This window comes from Peromyscus californicus, unplaced genomic scaffold (genome assembly GCF_007827085.1).
Source record: "Peromyscus californicus insignis strain IS unplaced genomic scaffold, ASM782708v3 Scaffold_6__1_contigs__length_162567912, whole genome shotgun sequence".
NCBI lineage: Eukaryota > Metazoa > Chordata > Mammalia > Rodentia > Cricetidae > Peromyscus > Peromyscus californicus.
In genome coordinates, this window is record NW_026294584.1 from 156,987,089 (window position 1) to 157,010,503 (window position 23,415).

The 23,415-nt window shown below is 41.8% G+C and overlaps 1 protein-coding gene across 6 annotated transcripts in view; it reads right to left on the reverse strand.

Annotated features, from left to right (window-relative positions):
* Sox5 (SRY-box transcription factor 5) overlaps positions 1–23,415 on the reverse strand; it is a 1,013,558-nt gene that overhangs the window by 936,090 nt on the left and 54,053 nt on the right. The gene's annotated exons all lie outside the window — the stretch shown is intronic.

Sequence of the window (23,415 nt, forward strand, 5' to 3'; positions counted from 1 at the left end):
CAGTCAAATGATCTGAGATGCTGGGGTATAATGATTCGGTGTGTGCATTGTATGCCTGCATGCATGCCTGCACTCAGCATGTGCATGGAGGTCAGAAGAGAACTTTCTGGAGATGGTCCCCATCATATGGTTTCTGGATCAAGCTCAGGTCATCAAGCAAGTGCCTTTATATGACAAGCCATCTCTACAGCCCCAAAATGATTTTTTACAGGAAAGTTCTACCCAGTAAATGTGGCTGAAATAATAGAATTATCATAGACGTGTTGCACCCTTTAGTGAAATGATGGATATGGGTGATGGCCACCAATGGATTCAACCAGAGTTGAGACTGATGATGACTATGGTGTGGAACCAGCTGGTCAATGTTAACACTCAGATGCATGGTTAGATGGAAGAACAAGCAGGAGGAGGAAGGGGAGAGGAGAAGGAAGAGAAACGGGGAGGGGAAGACCAAGGAGGGCAGACTTGAATTTCATCGAACCTCTAAAGCTAATTTCTATTTCTAGGTGATAGAGTGGACAAGAAATGAGCTACCACCAAAAGGAGACAAAGACTGCAGAGCATGCAATGTGACAGATGACCTATTTCTGCAACAAGTGAATGGTGCCAATGAAAGAGGAGAGAGGAGCCCTGTTCCTGAGTGTAACAGAGAGACAATCAAAGTTGATATGTACGACTTATTTGGGGTATTATTCAAAACGGCCCTTTCTATTGCAACAACATGGACCTTTTTCTTATAGAATAGGATGATCTCAAGGAATTGCCATCATCAACGGCAGATCTGAAGTGACACTGATAGGCATGAAAATTACCATCGTTCTGAAGACAGCTAATAAAATAGAGGGTAAATTGTATGGTGGCCTAAATTTACTTTAAAATACCTCAGAAAAAGAAGAAAATGTGGCAGTGATAAATAAATCGAAGTTTAGTCAGCCTGTCTATCTCTGTTTACTGAAAGCATGATTCACAAAACCCCAGAGGTGGAACCAACTTAGATGCCCATCAACAGACAGATGGATAAAGAAAAGGTGCACATACCCAAATCACAACATTTGCAGGAAAAATTGATGGAACCAAAGGTCACTATGTCAAATGAAATAAGCCATGCTTAAAAACAGCATGCACTGGGTGTGGTGTGGTGTATGCCTTTAATCCCCAGCATTTGGGTGGCAGAGGCAGGGTGATTTCTGTTAGTCTGATGTCAGTCTGGCTATCATAGTGAGTTCAAAGACAGCCAGAGCTAGGTCTTAAAAACTCCAAAACCAACCAAACAAATAAAAAATGGCATACTTTATCTTATATCTGGAGTCTAAATTTAAAATCATATGTATGTGGCTATCAGTGTGTGTTGATCGATGTGTGTTTTTAAGACAAAAAGTTGGAAATGAGATTGTGAGAAGGGAGGAAGAGACCTTAAGGGCAGGAAATAGAATGGGTAATGAGACCCACAGGACAGGAAAGCAGAGAGGCACTGTCTTGGGGAAGAAAGGGAACCAGTGAGAAGTGGATAGAGGCAGAGTGTGCTATTGGGGGAGGGGAATGTGAGCTCAAAGTCCAATGACACGTGTATGAAGATGCCATGATGAAACCCATCACTTTAAAATTCTAACCTAAAAATTAAAAAAAAAAATGTATCAAAATCCCTAAAAGTAGAAAGTTCAGTTTGCTGTGCTTTCCCTCGCCTGTGAGTATTTTGGATTTTTCATAATCATTTTAAGTTTTGCCACATGATTCAGAGCAGGCAGCTAGGAGTAGATTTGTGATATTCTAGTTAAAGGAGAGGCGACAAGCCAGAGTTCTGACTCAAGACATGGGACGGCACTGTCTGCACAGTGAGCATTTGGATAGGGAGGGCAGACGTGGGAGCTGGCGCCAGGCCACAGGCACCTCAGTGTGCTCGGCTCTGGAGCTTGGGAGAGCCAGTAGGGCTTAAGCAGAGGTAGATACAGCCACATTCCCACCATCACATCTCTAGGCCATCACAGAAGCAGCCCTAAGCAGAGTGGATTTCATGGAGGTTGGAGAAAAGGGAGCAAGCTTTAAAAATGAAGCCCAGGTGAACTCCAGTGGAAATGGACAGAGACTGGACAAGGGAGCAGAGGAGAGCAGGAGATGATGTGGGGAGCCGAACTGAATCGTGGGAAGAGAAGGAAAGAGTGGACTTAAAGGGAGTGTTTGACTTTCTGATGGAATCATAAAGTGACATCACACTGAGAAAGGGAACTCAGGAAGAAAGGACTTCAGGCTGGGTGGGGGCAGGGAGATCTGCTGATCAAATCCATGCTAACCATGGTGAGTTTGCAGCTTCCACTAGTACCCAGTGTGGCCCAGGACATCATCACAACTACAACTATAGACTCCAAGAACACTCAAATACGGAGAGTAGCAGAAGCATCAAAAATCTCTGTGAGCCCTCACTGAGTGGCCCAGGGACTGTGCCCGTCATTATTCACTGTCCACCATGGTGTGGGCCTCATAATAAATACTGCAGAGATGCTGAGGTTACCCAAAGACAATGTCAAGACTGCAAGGAGCTCAGGGCCAACCTCTGGTGACTCAGTGTTAAGGAAAGAGACCCTAAGAATGCCTCTAAAGGAAATCAATTACCAATCGTAAGGGTCAGGCAAAGGGGAGAAGAGACCTTGTGGCCATGCAAATTCAAAGAGCAGAGAAATTCAAGAAAAAATGAGGAACTGTCCCTGTCAAATATAGAAAATAAGAAAAGCAAAGTTGGGAAATGGTCCATTCATTGGCCAACACTGAGGTACCTGGTGATCTTAGCCTTTCCACCAAATCTCCGAGGCAAATGGCCTACTTTCCTACCCTAAAAATAAAGATAAGTAGCGCCACGGTGGCCAGTCGGGAGACAATGCCACTATTTGGGTGACCGTGACCATGTCATTTAACCTTTCTATTCTTTCCTTATTCTTAAAATGAAGCCTGTGAACTGTATTATTCTGTAAGGTTACATTCAATTCTAAAATCCCACACAAGCCAATCCTTTGGTTTAAAGTGTTCTGAAGATAGTAAGCGCCAAGAACCCACTTCGACTTCCACAGCATTCTTTCTCTGTAGAACGCTTGGCGTACTTTCTTTCCTCTGCTTCATCCACTTTCCCCTCCCCCTTATCTACAGTGCTCCTGAAATCCTTATTTGAACACAAACTGACCTTGCTGGTTATGACTATGACAATAAGAAGCATAATTGGGGCTTGTGAAGGCCACTAAATAACTTGCCTGGCAAGGATGGGAGCCTGGATGCCATCCCTTAGAACCCACCTTAAAAAACGCTGGGTAAGAAGGCTCCCTGCTCGTGATCCCAGTGCTGGGAAGATAGAGCAAGCTGGGTCCCTGGACTCAGTGGTCAGTTATCCTATCCAATCTGGAACTTTCCAGACTAATAGGGGGTCCTGTGTCAAAATAATAATTAATAATATTAATAAAACAAAAAGTGATGGGCCCACGGAGATGGCTTGGTGGGCAAAGGTGTCTGCCTCCTGATGACCTGAGTTCCATCTCAAAGATCCCTAGAGTGAAAGGAGAGGTTCCCACAAGTTGCTCTCTGATCCCCATAGATGTGTTATGGCATGTACATTCAAGTACATACACACACACACACACACACACACAGAGAGAGAGAGAGAGAGAGAGAGAGAGAGAGAGAGAGAGAGAAATAAACAAGTAATAAAAAATGTGAATGATATGTGAGGAACAATAGCAAAACTTGTCCTGTGGCCTCCACATGCATGCCCACAAATGTATGCACACACATGTACAAGCACACATGGATATGCACATACCAAACACAAGGGTGGCAGTATTAGCCAGCCACCAAATGCTTTTATACCACATAAATAATACTAATAAATGAACTTCTAATATTTCTTGGGGCTTAATGAGTCATTGGCATGGCAGTAGCCAGGAGAGCATGCTGCCCCGGGGCCTGCAAACCTTTGAGAAGTCAGGTGCACACGCTCAGGAGGCTATGTCTCCTTTACATCAGCAAGCTCTAAAACAGACCCTGCTATCACTCTTCATTCTAGCTCAAACTAGTTCTAGGTCACTCCAGCAACCTGGTTACTTTTGGCCTCATCCACCCAATATTTCAATCATGTGAGACAAACCATAGTTTAACCCTGTGACCAGATATCAATCTACAGACACAAGGCTGAGGCAGTGGCCTAGCCTTTCCTATTGTTATATTGATAAATATTGAGAATATTGACTACAAGTCTTAGTACAAAAAGATCTAATTTCTTTTTCACTCAGTCTGTACTAATGGATACAGAAAACACCTTAAAGACAAATAAAAAACAGGTCAACGGAACAAGAAGAAATGATTCACACAGACTGAAACTTGTTGGAATGAACTTTCTCAAATTAATCTCACAATCAGTCAGCAACAGAAACGAGCATACAGATTTACACTCACAATAGATGTCTGTCCATCTGCTATCTGCAGTCGTCATGCGGGTGAGCACTGTGTGTTAGAAGCCATTATAAACACAGTGTGAAGAGAGAAAAACAACAGACTAATCCCTACCAGCATGGCAGAGCTGATACACACAGGTCAGCTGCCCGAGACAGGCGTGCCCGTGTCAGAGGTTCGTGAGGTCTGTTTCTCTATGGCTCAATCAACTGGTTCCAATTTTCAAACATTCAATGATCTTAAAAGAGTTGTGCCCCCCAAAGGCTGATTAAGACAAATTAAATTAAACACCTCAAGGAAGGGTCAGGAAGTGAAAAGCCAGGCGGGAAGTAAAGGCCAGATAGATAAGCAAATAAGAGGCAGAGCCTTGGCTCCAGCTGGCCATTGAGTGTGATCAGAAACACGTGTGCTAGTATCCTGGCAACTAGTGCATAGGCCATGGTCCTCAAGGTTCTGATATTACTAAAGATTTACAACCCTCAGGAGACCCTGACGAAGAGGTAGCTGAAATCAGTGAGGTCTAAAGTCATGCAAAGAGAAGCTTGAAGACAGGGGACACATGTCAGATGTCAGCCTGATTGTATAGAACAAGCAAAAGGATTTTACACAGAGAATTCACGATCAGGAGCCACACCCAGGAAATGAGTGTCCACAGCAAGACCCCTACCTAGAAGGCGGAATGAAGACAGAGAAGCCCAGAGCATCACTGGCATGTACCCCACTTGTTTTCCACATGTCACACATGTCATCTACCCCTCCCCTACCTTTCCCCCACCAAAAAGAACCTTCCACAGCACCGGATAGTGGCTTACATCTTACTGCACCAGGCTTGGTTAACTTTCAATACCTAACTTGTCAGGACTGCCCCAACCCACCCCCTCCCCTTGAGTCACACAGGCCAAAAAATATTTTCCATTTGGAGTTTCACTTTTAAATAATCTGTCACTTTTAAATCCACATGTTCTCTAAGTTTCTAATGTAAACACTGTGTTTTGGTAATCCCTTAAGTTCCAGCTTCTTCTGTTCTTACCTCAATACCCAAGGCCCAAGATACGTTAAATTTCTATGCCAACCTACATAGTGCCAATAGGGACTGCTGATCAGGCATGAGCCATAAACATTTAACCAGCTCAGATTGTATCAATTTGATTATTCCTAAAATATCTATATTTTATAAAACATTTATTAGTTTGATTTTCAAACACTTAGAAAGATAAACCCCGTAACTTTTCATTGAGCATCTACCACAAATGCTGTTCTCATTTCAAACCTTACTGAGCCTAATATTTATGCGGGAATTTGCATAATAAAAAATCACTGTAATTCATTTTTAAATGGTGATACCTTTTCCACGTTAAATCCAATATTACCTTGATCACTATTTAAAACAATGAACCAACACTACATGACTCTATACTCCAACCAGAAGGAAAAGTAGAAAATATAATCAAAAGGAAATTATAAATCATTAAAGACAGAACAGCAAAAACCCCAAGCAGAATGGTCAGCCTCTCAGTCATAGGCTGCAGCCTGGGTCAACTCTGGGAAAATGACAGTCACTGACCTCAAGCCTCAGATGTGCCCAGCTTAAAAGCTGTCCTAAAATACGGATGCAACTACTGGGTGGCAATCTACATAAAATGGTGGAAGCAGCTGAGATGCCAATGAACTCTAAATCCTTTCTGAAAGGAGGCTCAGAATCCTACCTCCATCTAGCTCATTTGCACCAGACGAGTTTAACAACTCACTCTTATTTTATAATATAACACCTTTCACTTTGTAGAGACAGCATGGATGTGTGCACCTTCCTCTTCCTCCTGAATCTTGGCATGCTTTGAGCTTGTCAAGTATTTAAAAAGAAGGACCAGAGAGGACAGAACACAGAACGAGTGCTGATGTCACCAGCAAGTGTATGAGCCAGACATGGATCTTTGTGTTCCACAAACTACACAGAAGCACCTTAGGGCACAGTTAGCCATCTTCTAGCATTCAGTTTCTGAATCAACAAAACAAGGACGTCTGTTTAGGTTAACGTTTAAGTTAATTCAAGATCCACGATACCAGCTTGCAGAACCTCATCTAAAGCAAGGAGAATCTATTAACACAGTGGCTATATAATTCACCAAGTTCTGTGGAAACTTGATTTAAAACCATCAGATTATCTGAACATCATTATAAACTGTGTGGTCACGTCCTCAGGAATCCAATGTGGCTTACAAATGGACTCTCAAATGAACCTCCATATAGGGTCAGGGTCCTGTCTGTAGTGTGGTAAGTTCTCTTCCTATCAAAGGAAAGGCTTCACACCTCACAAGAGTGGGAGTAACTAGGGATTCTGATATATGTCTACTCTTATCTGTCCAACATCATATAGATTGAATTTGCCATGGTATGTTATATACTTTTGTGTTTATCTCAGAATATCATAATAATATCTGGAGGAGAAAGGCTTAGAGCCACTCCCCATTCTGGCTTTAATTAGTCTTCAAAACTGTCACTGGGTTTGATCTGTCTTAAAACACACACACATATACTCTCACTCATAAGCATGCTATTTGCCCCAAAGCCAATCCCTCTTATCTCCTCAATTTGTCACGACAAGTTTGTGAAATTATAGAACTTTACAATTCTAAAGATAGGAACCCTTAAAAGATTTTTCTACTGTAATTCTTACTCTGGTAAAAATCTCCCAACTTATAGTAAGACTCTCACACACTGATTTGTTTATAGTTTTATATTTCATGGTGGCAAAATGATGGTTTCATTTCTGTCTGATCTCTGAAGGCAGCACAAAGGAGGCTTCCTGTCTCTCCCACCTTCCTGATCTTCAAATATATACAGGCAGTTGTGGCCCTGTTTAGCCCTCTGGACCTAATTGAGTCAAATGTTCTTTCAGAACACCAGCCAGCCAGTGGTTTATGAACCTTAAATTATGTTTTTCAGTTTTCCCAGGGATCCTTCTCTAGATGGCTGCCCTCATTTGGGCTTTAAATATTACTATTACGTTTATCTGAATACCGAATACCTATATTTTATTAAACATAAATTGTCCCATTGAGATGTAAGCCACTTAAAGATAAGTAATGTCTTAGTTTATTTTGTATTGTTGTAATAAATGCCATGACCAAAAGCAACTTGGTGAGAAAAGGGTTTGTTTGGCTTACACGTCTTGATTAGAACTTATCATGATGGGAAGTCAGGGCAGGAACTTGGGACAGACACTGAAATAGAATCCATGGAGGATAGCCCAGGGATGGCACTATCCACAGTAGGATGGATCTTCCTACATCAATCAAGAACCCACCCCCACCCAACACTTGTCTGCAGAACAATCTGACAGAGACAATTCCTCAATTGAGATTCCTTCTTCCAAGGTATGTTTAGGTTTGTGTCAAGCTGACAAAAACCAACCAGCACTATAAGCATGTCATTGAAGTTGTCAACAGTTACTCAATGATAGGACCAAGGCCAGAGTCCACATTAACAGTCATTGATTAATCAGTTATCTATGAGTTCAATTGTTCAGTCTGACAAAAATCTACCTAAATATCTCATGCTATCATTTTCTCAAAAAATCTTTCTCATTGATAGAGAAAGGCTGTCAAATATTTAAAGACTAGCAAAATAACTAACTCATGGCTATGTCATATTGTTTCAGTATAATAGGAATTTGCCTCATCTCTATTCCAAAGACAACATGGCATGTAAGTTAAAAATATAGGTGCTGCCGGGTGGTGGTGGTGGTGGTGGTGGTGGTGGTGGTGGCGGCGGCGGCGGCGGCGGCGGCGGCGGCGGTGGTGGCGCACGCCTTTAATCCCGGCACTCGGGAGGCAGAGCCAGGTGGATCTCTGTGAGTTCGAGGCCAGCCTGGGCTACCAAGTGAGTTCCAGGAAAGGCGCAAAGCTACACAGAGAAACCCTGTCTCGAAAAACCAAAAAAAAAAAAAAAAAAAAAAAAAAAAGTAGGTGCTATAGCTGTAACTTATGGGTATAGACCCAAAGGAATTTGAGTCCCCCAACAGAGATGTATGCACATCCATATTTACTACTGTACTAGTCACAGCAGCTAAGAAATGAAATCAACTTAGATGGCCATCAACACGTAAACGATGAAGAAAATGTGGGACATGCACACAAGGGAATTTGTGCATCCATAAAGCAAAAACATGACATTTGCAGGAAGATGGATAGAACCAGAAATCATTGCATTAAGGGAAATAAGCCAAACTCAGAAACACAAGTACTGCACATTTTCTAGGTCATGAACGTAGAAATGTACCCAACCAAGAAAAGAAGGGATAGAGAGGATAATGGCAAACCTGTGACAGGAAGGCAAGAGGGTCATGAGTAGGGAGGGGGCTGTGACCAACAAGAGAAGGTCAAGAGGGTGGGAGGGAAGTAGAAGAGGGGAAATACTGAGAACAAGGTATTGTGAAAATGCCACAATGAAACACATTACTTCATATACTCCACTAAAAATAGCAATCAGAAAAAAATGTGTGATTTGAGTTCAAATCTTGCTTCTAGCACATATGACTTACAGGACCACTAACAAATAACTTTCTGTTTTGAACCACAGAGTTTTTGTTGTTGATTTGGATGTGAGATGGATTACAGGAAAGGGTTAACGAGTCCATCTGCATAAAGTGTTTAGAAGTTTGGATACAAGAATGCTAACTTTACTTTTAGATGTTATGGTTAAATTTTTATTCTGGCACAAGATTTTGACCATTCCAGTGTATTGGCTGAGGCAGTGAAGAGTGCTGAATAAGGGACTCAGTCAATCTGGTGTTTTAGTCCCAATTTTGCTTCAGTTTTTCTGAACAGACCGTGCAGTCACTTACAAAAAATGGCTTACTGGTATACCCACAGATCAGTGCCTCTCTTGCAGGGAATGGTGAGTAACACAGAAACATGATCAGTCAATGTGTAAGAGTAAGAGACTGTGAAATGATCGGCTTCGAATAGGAAATACATATCACAACCCACACCAAAAGGCTCAGGGATACTCATGGAAGAAGGGACAGAGAGACTCTAAGAGTCAGAGGAAGGAAATGGTATTTTCTGCACACAGCAGGACACTTACACACCCAGCAATTGTGACAGCATACATAACACCTGTGTGAGCTCAAGCCAGACAAAACTCCAACAGAGGAAGCACTGAGGTGGGCACCCAGTCCCACCCGAGCAGGAGAGATACTAGCATTTGACAGCTGCTGGGAAAGGAGAAGGCTGTTTTCTTTTAGGGTTTCCCCTTGTAGGTCGACCATGTTTCAGGGTAGGTCCCACTCCCCAGAGTATTTGAGAAACACAAATTGGACTCCTTGGGTTTGAGAGGCAGAAAGATGGGAGGAGGGAGAGCAGGAAAATCTCAAAGAAAAACATAGTATTTAAAAACTCTAAATGAGGTTTTCCTAGTAGGCTAGGCTAATCAATCCATCAAATGCCAAAAATGCCAAGTTGTTCTTATCAAACTGTAAGCAGCTCTTCACTTCTAAACACCGAGCATCTACTGCCTGGCTGACCTCGAAGTACAAAGTTTACAGTTCACATTACTTGAAAACCTCAGCATTGGTCTATATGCAGTTTCCAGATTTTTCTAACAACTCTGAGGAAAATGATGCACAGCTGACCACTTCTACCCATATAGCTTGTAGGGAAGTCCTGGTGAGCTCCGTGAACACTGACTTGGGGTCAGAAACCTGAATGTGTTGTGTAGTAAGATCCTAACACCCTTGTTTATCTTGGGTGAGGGACATGACTCCACTTTCAGAAACGGAACCCCCATGCCCTGGTTTGCTCCTCTGCTACTGTGAAAAGACACTAACTAAAAGCAATTTGGGGGACAAAATGGTGTGTCTGACTTACAGATTACAGTCCATCATGGATGGGAGCCAAGGCAGGAACCTAGAGGCAGGAACTGATGTGGAGAATTCTACTACTTATTCGGGAGAGAAAATCAAAACCCAAGTTGAACTTCAATAGCCATGTCTATTCAGTGTTACAGTCCAGGGTTATAACAGAAGATGGCTGGAGGTTGGGGAAGCATCAGTGTTTAAACCTGACCAAATAGGTTATCTAATATCAGCAAACAGGCCTGTCTGAAAATACATAATTCTATGATTTTTTAATAACTCCCCTAGGTTTAGGTGAGTAAATTTAGATGTGTGTGTGTGTGTGTGTGTGTGTGTGTGTGTGTGTGTGTGTGTGTGTGTGTTTAAATCTTTTTATTGTTTATCTTTTTAGACAAGGTCTCATGCAGCTCAGGATGGACTGAAACTCATTATGTAAGTGAGCATGTGCCACCACACCTGGTTTTATGTGATTCTGGGACTCAAATCTCATACTCTGAGAGGCAAGCATTCTACTAACTGAGCTACACCCCCAGCCCGACCTGCCCCATTATATTTTAACACTCACAATACAAACAAGAAAGCTGGGCAATGAAAGGATACAGGGACAGATGACTGGGAACACTCCTTGCTCCCCTCAGCAAGCCCCAGCTCTGCTGCCCAGGCCCGGACTCTGCTGCCCAGGCCCCGGCTCTGCTGCCCAGGCCCCGGCTCTGCTGCCCAGGCCCCGGACTCTGCTGCCCAGGCCCCGGCTCTGCTGCCCAGGCGCGGACTCTGCTGCCCAGGCCCCGGTTCTGCTGCCCAGGCCCCGGACTCTGCTGCCCAGGCCCCGGCTCTGCTGCCCAGGCGCGGACTCTGCTGCCCAGGCCCCGGTTCTGCTGCCCAGGCCCCGGACTCTGCTGCCCAGGTCCGGCTCTGCTGCCCAGGCCCCGGCTCTGCTGCCCAGGCGCGGACTCTGCTGCCCAGGCCCCGGTTCTGCTGCCCAGGCCCCGGACTCTGCTGCCCAGGTCCGGCTCTGCTGCCCAGGCCCCGGCTCTGCTGTCCAGGCCGATGCCTTTGGCATTTGCTCCTTCAGAAGCTGAGCTTCTCAGAGCCCCTGAAAGCACTCCCCTTTCTCTGAGTTCCTTTTCCTTCTCAGCAGGATTATTCTCAATTATAGAGTCAGAATTACAACTTCAGAGCATCTCATTCTTCACGAGCGCTATTTCTTCTTTATAATCTCTGTGCATGGAATTATAAATCAGGCAACATTCATGCTTAATTGGTATTTTCGGTGTAATTTTTTTGTTTCTCCTGCACTCTTTATGCTTCAGCTTGAAAACATTTAGGCTCCTAATGCTAGGAAAGATAAAAATAATAATACAAATTTGTTCTTTTGTATCTTTAGAGCTTTCTTATTTCAGTTCCAAGGCTTTAACTCCTTTAGCTAATCTGGAAAATGATTTAAAATCATAATACTTAATAAACACTAAGCAAGAGAAGAAGAAAATATTCTGAGGAACTTAAATACAACACCTGAAACACACATTAGCTTTCAGAGCAGGGCAGGTTACAACTGATCATCCTTCGCAATTTAAGCTGTCATATCTACTTCATGCAGCAGAGGCTCCGGCAGCTTCCTCCAGCTGAATGGCTACAATATCAGGCTGTGTGCTCCTTTGCCTTGATGCCTCTTGACCCAAGAGGAAATGCTGTGAACAGTCCGTTAATTCTAAAATCATGGAGTAAGAGAACTTTCCTCGAACAGCAGAAATCTTCCAGGACACACACATGCAGCCCAGTAAATGGGAGGGCTACAACTGCCTGCGTGCAGTTCTAATGGCCAAGGCCACAGGCACAGAGTCAAGAGTTAGGAGTGTGTGCAAGGAGGTGGAGACGAGAATGGTGTAGGGAGAAACCGGCATGAGACAGACACGGACAAAGTCAATGCGGTAACGTAGGAGACCACAGGAAAAAGGAGAGCCGTGCAGCCTCTTCAGTCCTTGAGGACATCAAGGATTCACCACTTGGGACAATCAAGTCCTTAATAACTACTCTAGACATTTAATAGCTATTTAAACCCAACCAAACACGCTATCTAATAGCAACCGAAACCTGGGTATTATAGCATATACCTATGATGCCAGCACTTGAGAAGAAGAGGAGGTAAGAGAAGTTCATGGTTATCTCTGGCTACATAGAGAGTTCAAGGCTAGCCTGGGTTACATGTTACCCTACCTCAAAAAATATTACTAAGAAAATGCTTCAGTAAATATATATATATATATATATATATATATATATATATATATACACACACACACATATATATATATGTATATATACATATATACACACATACACACACACACACAACCTTCCTTGTGCAAATTATCACCATGGTCACAACTAGCCCTCTCCCCAGTGCAAGCTGCAAGTTGAAAATGGAGTTTGACCACACAAAAAGAAAATGCAATTTAATGATCTGGGGTCCTCACAAAGCCAGTTTCTCACAGCCTCCCGTTTGGTTTTAGATATCATTTCTTGAACATGAATTTTATGAACCACAGTTTCAACATGTCTGATTTACAGCAGCTTCCAAAGCTCTGGTTTGTGAAAGCCCAAACCCTCCCACAGTTGCATAATCAGGAAATGTTGTCAAGAGAAGTGATAAGCAACTAAAAAAAGGTAGTTTTTCTTGCCTCCAGAAAGCACAGAGAATCACTTTTATCTCAGCCAAATATATTTAGAATTATTGGCAGCTCAAATTGGCATGATTGACAGAACCAGATAACACTTGAAACAGACCCAGGGCGAAAGAAATCGTTATCATAAGCAGTTCTGTCATCCATTTTTCCCCCTCTGTAAAACAGGTAAGAGAATGTTCCCAGATATCACACATCCTCATTTACATACAGTATCATTTTATGGAATTTTCCAAGGTGTTAATTAAAAGTTTTAATGAATGTTAATCATCTGTCAATTTCATTGGCAATCTCTATCCAACCATATGCTTCTCTTTTACACCTGTAAGGTTTTCCCCCAAACCCATTATTTTAAATTGTTTTACTTTCTTAACACTATATTTGTATTAATATTTAGGAAACATGCCTTCTACAGCCTATACAGTGGTTTCCAATCGTTCTTTTATGAGTTTTCTAACTGCTTAAGATAAGGGCTGACTGTTGAGCATATGAGCTTGAGGAAATGCTGCGGCAGCGACAGAGAAAGAGCTACCTGTCACTCTCTGCCTTACTCCCCTGGAAGGGGTCTCTCCCTGAACCTGGAGCTCATAGGTTTTCGCTAGGGTGCCGGCTAGCCAGCTGCAGCAATCCTCCTGTCTCCACTCCTCCTGTCTCCACTGCCTGCAGCACTAATTACAGGACTTTGAGGCCAGGTCCATATGATGGACTCGGGTCTCTATGCTTGAACATCAAGTGTCTTTGCCCACTGAGCCACCCCCCAAACACTGTTTGTCCTTTTCTTTAGTTTTGCTCTGGTTGTTGTTGCTGTTGTTTTGGGTTGTTTTTTTGGTGGGGTGGGGGTGGGGTGGGGTGGAGATCTCTGTTCTGGTTCATGTCCAGGAGTCAAAGCTGAGCTGGGGAACTACGAGTGGAGCTGCATCCCAAGACATTTGAAATTAAACTATCTCATCAAATCATTGTACAGCTTCCTATCTTAATCTCTCATATGTTCATTATATGATTACATTTAATCACCCATTCCTTCAGAAAAGCTATGCACCAAGTATTCTTCCAAGTTTTGGACTCAAAAGAATTAACAGCAGAGCCAAATATTTCATTCCTCTGTAAGCTAACACTCTATTTGAAGGAGGTAAGAAAAACAAAAATATATAGGAAAGTCAAAATAGTAATGAGAAGAAAGTATGGAGACAGGGAGCAAGAGAGAGTATGTGTGCTGTGTTCTTAGGAGGTAGTGAGTAGATGGTGAAATTTTAGATAGGGTCACCAGGGAGGACCTTGCTAAGAGAGTGTACTTGAGGGACAACCTAAAGAAAGACCTCTAGCAGTCACAGCAGGGTCTGGAAGATTGCTGTGAGCCATGAGATCAGCACATCGAGAAACACGAGGAGTATCAGAGAAACATCAGCTGTAAATGTGCCCCAACTAATGGGAGAACCGGTATCAAGCTATGAGACCAAGCAGCACCACAGCCCAGCACCCAAGGCTTTGCAGGCCACTACAATGACAGGGCTGTTGATTCCAGACAGAAACGACCACCGGATGCTCTGAGCAGAGGACTAGTGTACTCTGTCTATGCTTTAAATGGTCTCTCTGAAAATGTACATCCATATTCACTAAGTTTGGTGATCACTCAAAAGGATCAACCCTATGAATACTGCTGAGGAACATAAATGACCAAAGTTCAAGACGAACCATTGTGGGACAAAGAGCAGCGACTAGTCCCATGTGTGGGAGTTCCAGTGGAGCTCTACAATTTCTCAGCAGAACTACCACAGTTCAAGAGAGAACAAAATGATGAATGTGAAGTACTAGAAGAAAAACCTGCCAGCCAAGTTAATTATACTCCAAAAGTGAAGAAAAAAGTCTTCACAGGCACACAAAACTGAGGGTATTTGTTGCTAGATCTGCCTTACAAGGTAAATCTAAAGGAATTATTCATACTGAAAGGTTCTTGCACTAAATACCAACATGAAAATATAGATTTGGCAGTAAAGAAAAAATAGGCATATATGCATGTTACTATAATACTGAGGAAGGGATGTATATAAGATACTTTTTTTTTTTTTTTTTTTTTTTGGTTTTTCGAGACAGGGTTTCTCTATGTAGCTTTGCGCCTTTCCTGGAACTCACTTGGTAGTCCAGGCTGGCCTCGAACTCACAGAGATCCGCCTGGCTCTGCCTCCCGAGTGCTGGGATTAAAGGCGTGCGCCACCACCGCCCGGCCAAGATACTTTTTTATTAATTAAATTTGTTCATTTATTTTATATCCTGACAGCAATTTCCCCTCCTTCCTCTTCTCCATTCCTGCCCCCACCTCCCCTTGATGCACATCCCACCCCACTCCCAACCCTGGCAAATGCACTCCTCTGTTTCTGTTCAAAAAGGGGCAGGCCTCCCATGAGTGTCAATAAAGTATGGCATATCAAGTTGAGGCAGGACTAAGCTCCTCCCCTCGTATTAAGGTGTGGCAAGGCAACCCAGTATGAGGAATATGTTCCCAAAAGCCTGCCCAAAGCATCAGAGACAGGCCCTACTCCTACTGCTAGAGGTTCTACAAGTGGAACAAGCTATTCAACTGTCACACATATGTAAAGAGCCTAGGTCAGCCCCAAGTGTGGTGGTATTGTGTTCCCCAAAATATTGTGCACCCTAATAATCTTATCTGGGGTCAGAGACAGAACAGCCACTAGATACAAAGCCTAGAAAATGGTGGCACTCATACCTTTAATCCTAGCATTCCAGAGGTAGAAATCCCTCTGGATCTCTGTGAGTTCAAGGCCACATTGGAAACAGCCAAACATGGTGACACATGCCTTTAATCCCAAGAAGTAAGCCTTTAATCCCAGGGAGTGATGGCAAAAACAGAAAGATATATAAGCCGTGAAAACCAGAAACTAGAAGCATTTGGCTGGTTAAGCATTTGGCTGGTTAAGCTTTCAGGCTTTCGAGCAGCAGTTCAGCTGAGATTCATTCTGGATGAGGACTCAGAGGCTTCCAGTCTGAGGAAACAGGATCAGCTGAGGAACTAGTGAGGTGAGGAAGCTGTGGCTTGTTCTGCTTCTCTGATCTTCCAGCATTCACCCCAATACCTGGCTCAGGTTTGATTTTATTAATAAGACTCTTTAAGATTCATGCTACACCCATGCAGGTTCCATGAAGGCTGACATAAATCTATACACCTATGGACACCTAATTCTCAACAAAGAAGCCAAAATTATACAATGGAAAAAAAGAGAGCATCTTCAACAAATGGTGCAGTCTTGCTGAAGAATGCAAATAGATCCATATCTATTACCCTGCACAAAACCCAAGTCCAAGTAGATCAAAGACCTCAACATAAACCCAGTTACACTGAACCTGATAGAAGAGAAAGTGGGAAGTAGCTTCGAATACATTGGCACAAGAGACAATCCTGAATATAAGATACTTTTAACATTATGTTAAAATATTAATACATAAATACCTTGTTAATGAGGAGAAAAAGTATAATGCCTTTACATGCAAATTTCAACTGATAGGGTCTTTTTTAAGTAGAGTTGATAACTAAAAGAATACTTTATGCAATCCTTCAACTAACCACAAAGGAAATACATATGTGTATTTAAAGTAAAGGAGTAAAAAGCAAGGCAAATCCCTTCCGAAAAACTTCAAGTAGAAGAACTCAACAGAGAATAAAACAACCAAATAGTACGGCAATAGAAAGTCTATGTTTATCAATAGTCACCTTAATGTGAATAGATTAAATTCACCAATGAATAGACATACAGTGAATGATTAAATTATAAAAACTAGAATCCAATTATTCAAAACCTGCTTGTTACAGGCCATTTACAATAGCATTAAATACATACACAGGCTGAAAGCAATAGATGGAAAAAGGTATTTCTTGCAAATTGGAACAAACAAGACAGACTTTGATTAAAACTCTCTGTAGACATAAAGAGAGTAATTCCATAATGATGCAAGGGCCAATTCAAAGGTAATATGTAACATTTAATATTGTAGAATATTATTTTAAGGGGTGTTACTTTCATTTATGTTGCATTTGTTTAACTCTGTGAAGCTGTGTTACTGTGCCTGTCTAAAACACCTGATAATCTAATAAAGAATTGGCCAATAACAAGGCAGGAGAAAGGATAGGCAGGGCTCTTAGGCAGAGAGAATATATAGAAGGAGAAATCTTGGATAAGGAGAAAAAATGGAGGAGTGAAAAGGAAGAGCCAGAGAAGGGGGGGGCATCAGGAGGCAGCCACCTAGCTACACAGCAAGCCATGGAGTAAGAGTAAGATTTACAGAAGTAAGAGGACAGGAAAAGCCCAGAGGCAAAAGGTAGATGGGATAATTTAAGTTAAGTTAAGCTGGCTAGAAATAAGCCAAGCTAAGACCGGGCATTCATAATTAAGAATAAGCCTCCATGTGTGATTCATTTCAGAGCTGGCAGGCCCCCAGAAAGAGGAAAAACAACTAACAACAATTATATATATCCAACATCCAAGAACCTAATACATAAAGCTAATTTTGACAGAAAGGAAAAATTAACAGTAATACAAAAACAATAGGAGGAAACTTGCTACCTCATGTCTCAATAACGTTATACTATTACAGAATGCTAGATGCTGGGTCCTTTATAAAGAACAAAGATTTGTTTCTTGTAGTTCTGGATGCTGGGAAGCACCAAGCTGTGGTGGGTCCACAGCTGCAGAGTCTGCCTCTGCCATCGCTCACTGTCAGGGGGTGGAAGACTATGGAAGTACAAACAAGAGAAAAAGGGAAGGGGGCTGATTTCATCCTGTGTTAGAACCCTACTTCCCAAATAACTAACCCAACCCACTCTGCTGAGAAGACCTTGGGACCCATGCTTCTCTCAAAGAATGCATCTCTTCTAAGGGTTCTGCTGGAGGTTTAATTGTTATTACATGAATCTGGGAGAATGTTTATACCATTGTAGCCCACATATAGTAACAAACATAATATCCAATCAGAGAAACAATGAAGAAAATTGTGGACTTAAAAGTACTATTAGATTAAACTAGCCAAATAGACATATATAGAACTTGTCACTCATTCAACAGCAAGAAAGATTATTCTCAAGCCTAAAATAAGACATTTTTTTGAGAAAATCAAGTTGATTTCTAGTATTTTTTGGTTCTAATGGAAAGAAACTTAAGTAAGTAACAGAAAAGTATATATGGAAAAACATATGGAAACTCAACAATAACACTCTTGAACACTGGGTCAAACAGGAAGTCAGAAGAGGATGTACAATGTATCTTGAGACAAAAAGAAATGGAATTACAGCATTCCAAGTCCTGTGGGAGGAACCAGAAGGAATAATAACAGGAGAGTTTTAAAGTGAAAAACACATTAAATAAGAAAGAGTCATAATCCAAAACAACCTTGTTTATACTCCATGATCTACAAAAGTGTGCTCCAAATTAGCAGATGGAAGCAAATAATAAAAATGAGAACAGAAATAAAACAAGGAGTGATTACACAATAGAAAAATACATAAATAAAACAGAACATTTGGTTGATCTCAAAAGACAAAATTAACAAATCCTTAGCACGATGAAAAAGATAGAAGACAGAAGTAAATAAAATCATAAATGAAAAAAGAAACAGACGCCTCCAAGATAAAAAGGATCTCAAAATAATTGTGGACAGGAAAGTACCAACAAACTTGGCAACATAGCAATGATACATAAACTCCTATAGGTGAAAAAAACCATGGAGAAACAAAGTTTGAACAGACTTATAACAAGTGTGCAAATTGAATCAATACATAAAAATTGCCAAAGACAATCCCTAGGCCTGATGGATTCCCTCATGAAGTCTACCAAATATCCAAGAAATACCACCAGTTTTTCTGATACTCTTGGAAAATATGGAGGAGGAGGGTTCACTTCCTAATCCATCTCATAAAGCAAGCACCGCCCAACACCAAAGCCAGGCACAGATGCCACACAAAGAATGTTACAGACCAATACATTTGACAAGCATGGAGCAGAATTCCCAGTATGATAACTGCAAATCCAATTCAATGGGACATTGAGAGGTTCACACGCCATGACTCAACGATATTTACAACGGGAGTATAAGACTCTGTCCCCATATGCAAACCAGTTCATGGGATGCTAACAGAATAAAGGGTGGAGATGACAGGAGCATCTCACAGACAGAGAAAACAGATTTGACAAAATAGAAAGTCCTTTCACCATAAAAGCTCAACAAACTAGGAACCACCTGAAACTGCTCACATTCAACCTTGGAAAATTGATTTTCCTCTTAGATCTGGACTGAGACAAGGATGCCTACCCTGGTTGCCTCTATTCCATGTAATTAAGAATCCAAGCCATAGCAATTAGGCAAGATAAGAAATAAACAGCATCCTAATGAGAAAGGAAGAAGTTGCATTATCAATGTTTGTGGATAACAAATATTACATATAGAGGATCTTAAATACTCTAAAAAATTATAACTGGTAAATAAGTACAAAAATTGGTTATATTGCATATTAACATCTGCTAACAATAAGTAGCAGGAGAAAAACAGAAAACAAAATAAACAATATATTAAAAACTAAAAAGTTGAAGGACTTGAATACTGAAAACTAAAATCATTCAGAATACTTTGTTCACTGTGAAAAGTTTATTGTCATGGTGGAGTTGTCTCGTCCCCATAGTTATGTTTATTTACATAATTTTATAGTGATATATGTGAAAACTGTGATGAAGCCCATTGCATTATGATGTTGTGGGATATTTTGATCACACTCTGACACTCCCAAGACTGATAATAAAGTTTACTTTGAACTAGAAGATGGAGCTAGCTACCATCTGACAAAATTTAGCCACAGAGGTTTTGGAGGATGGAGAATATATAGTGGGATACAGGAAGTAGAAGGGAGGGGCTTAGAAAGATGCTCATCCTTTTGGTTCGAGGAAGGAGAGGTCATCACTGGTCATGTCTCCACTGCTTCTCTGATCAACCAGGTTCTTACTCTGATATCTGACTCCCAAGTTTTTATTGATAAAGAATAATTTGATAAATGGTTCATCTGGTGTCCAATGCAGAACACGAGATCACAAGGCAGTAGCTTGCCTCTGGCTTTGCAGCAGCCAGAGTTGTCCCAAGGCTGGCTTTTCCTACCTCTGCCAGGACCTCTGTGCAAGTCTGGGGATTTCCCCTTGCAGCCTCTCTATAGCAGCCTCCAGCTGCTGCCATCCCTGGCTCCAAACACCACAAGTGGCTGAGCCCCAAACCCTGCCAGAGTTAGTTGCCCATAACCAGCTGGCTCCGTCATTCAGGCAGCCCCCATAGTCTCATTTCCCAACATATGGGATTCTTACACAGGTCCTTGTATCTACTTTTCAGGCTGCTCACTTCCTCCTCTCCCATGGGTGGTGGGCCTTCCTTGGACCCCCTCCTGTAGTGGGTATTTGCTCTGGCCATGACCTTAGGCTTGCTGGCCCAATAGAGACGGTGCTTCTTGCCTGCATGTATGTCTGTTTGTGTAAGGGTGTCAGATCTTGGAGTTAAAAACAGTTGTTAGCTATCATGTGGGTGCTGGGAATTGAACCTGGGTCCTGTGGAAGAGCATTCAGTGCTCTTAACTGCTGAGCCATCTCTCTAGTCCCCTTTGTAGATGAGGTTGGCCTCGAACTCACAGAGATCTACCTGCCTCTGCCACCCGTGTGCTGGAATTAAAGGTGTGTGCCACCACTGCTCACTGCCCAGCTCTTCCCTCTTCCCTTTTAAGAGGTCACATGGGCAAGCAAGAAGTAACACCTCTATTGGGTCAGCTAGCCCAAGGTCATGGGTGGAGGGAATACCTACTACACCTTCCTTGGGCTGCCACCACAACAGGTCGGCCACCTTGACACCTGCTCAGGCTTTTAATACTACAGTTGCTGCCACCCACTCTCAGCCCCCAGCTACATGCAAGCAGCTGAAGCTGTGGTGATATTTTATTTGTGCACCCCAATAAGGCTTATCTGGAGATCAGAGGAAAAAGCCAGCCACTATATTAACCATAGAAGTCAAGCAATGGTAGCACAGGCCTTTAATCCTAGCATTCGGGAGGCAGAGATCCATCCAGATTTCTGTGAGTTCAAGGCCACACTGGGAACAGAGCCAGGCGTGGTGGCACACACCTTTAATCCCAGTGTTAGTTAACTATAGAGGTCTGGAGGTCTATACAGACAGACAGGAAGGGATAGAGCTGGGCGGAAAGAGGAAGTGATAGAGCTGGGCGGAAAAAGAGGAAAGTAATATAGCTGGGTGGAGTAAGATGGCAGGGCACATAAAGGATATAGGTGTGAGTATACAGGAAGTAGCTCTCTTTGGCTGAGGATTTTCTAGTGCTAAGAACGTAGCTAGCTTCTTTCTGCTTCTCTGATCTCACAGTTTTCACCCCAATATCCGGCTCCCGGCTTTTTGTTAATAAGACCATTAAAGATTTGTCTTCCATGAAGCTGCCCTGGGGCAGGCCATGCACTGCCCACATTCTCTGCCCAGGAGTGCAGCACAGCAGCAGCCAGCCCCCCACTGGGCTGTCATTATCAGCAGATCTGGTAAGACACCTGGGAATTCTTGGGGGGGGGAGTCAGTTTTTTAAAAAAAGGTTTTGCCCACTTTAAGAAAGAGGAACAATACTATGATGCAGGGAGTTAGGTCTCTATATGTTCCACAGTGGATGGTTTGACAGTGGAAAAATTAAATGAAGGGATAATCAACTTATCTGGGATTGACATAATGTCAATTTAATCATTCTCAGTTTGGTAATTCATGTTTTACATTTTAAATACTGGTTTGATATTGGTGCCAAATAATAAAATTGTCTGATAAGATACAATATTTAGAAAGACTTAGTAATGGAACTAAGACAAATATTCACACACATACAGAGGAATTTAGAGCAGAACTTATCTCACCATTGCATTAGGAAACTGAAGAGGAGTGGCCCAAGGTTATTTGAAAACCAACCTTAATTTATCCAGTTACCAATCAAGAATGATACCAGATGATATGCACCCCCAAGGCTATACAGAAGTTAACTGGGGTCCTGTAGAAATGTTAAATTTGAAGAGACTTAAGGAAGAAATTAGTTTTGTATGGTATGCATTCACCTTTTATGAAGCAGTTGTTAAATTCATGGGTAACTCAGAAAAGAATTATTCCACAAGACTGAAAAGGTTTAGTTACAGCAGTATTGGAAGTTGGTCCTCAGTTACAATGGAAAACATGGTGGAGAGAGGAAGCCAGGGCCGTAGAACAATGAGGTAGAGATAGAGATATGGAAATTTCCCAAGACCAGCTTCTCAGTGAAGGTCAGTATGCTGATTTGCAAAGATTACATATGATGATCACACCTTGGCCCTATGTTATATAACAGCTTTGAATGCTTAGGACAGGGTTGAAGAATCATGAAAGAGAACTGAATCATTTACTAAAATTATACAAGGCCCCAAAGAAGCCTTCAGTGATTTTTCAGAATGATTGACTTCAGCTGTAAATAGAATAATTATCAGATTCAATATTAATTGAATATTTGCTTTTGAAAATGCTAATTCAAAATGCAAAAAGGTGATTAGGCCTTTAAAGGCAAGATGGGCACCAATAGATGAATGGATTAGAAATACAGCTGATATTGTATCTCACACTTATGATACTTGGATAGAAGTGATTTCTAAAGATTTTAAAAACAATCAAAAGGTCAGATGTTTTAATTGTGGTAAACAAGGTCATATGAAAAGGGATTGTATGCAAGGTGTTCCTAGAAGCAATTTTTTTTTCTAGAGATAATCCAAACTGAAGCCCCAGCCATTCTGGAATATGCAGAAGGTGTGGCAAAGGCCTGCATTGGACTAATGAACGCAAAGGTAACCCTTTGCCACTGGAAAATGCCTTAGGGGGCCTCTCACAGGCTCCAATATCAAATTTGGTTCAATCATTCCCTGTCAGCCTTGGGGAAACTCCTATAGAGAGCAATTAAAAGGCTTACTATCTGTTATTAAAAACAATACTGATTTAGATGACAGAACAGCTTTAGTAGACAAAACAAACTTTTCAGGAGAGACCACAAAACAATTATTTTGGCAAACTTCTATAAATGATCAAAGACCAAAGCTAAAAATATGAAAAAAATGGCATTATAACTGAAGGGTTACTAGACATAGGCATGAATGTAACAATAATTTCACCAAAATCTTGGCATCCAGATTGGCCTCTTCAGGAGGTAAAGGTTCAGTACAAGACGAGTAGAATGTATAGGGCCAGAAGAACGGATAGGAAAATTAAAACTGCATGTGGCTAACATAGCAATGAATTTATGAGGACACAATTTGTTGCACCAATAGAAAACACAGATTAACATTCCTCAATCTCAGAAACAAACCATAAACTGATGTAGGCTTCTGAGAAAAAAATAAAACATACTGTCAAGAACAGTCA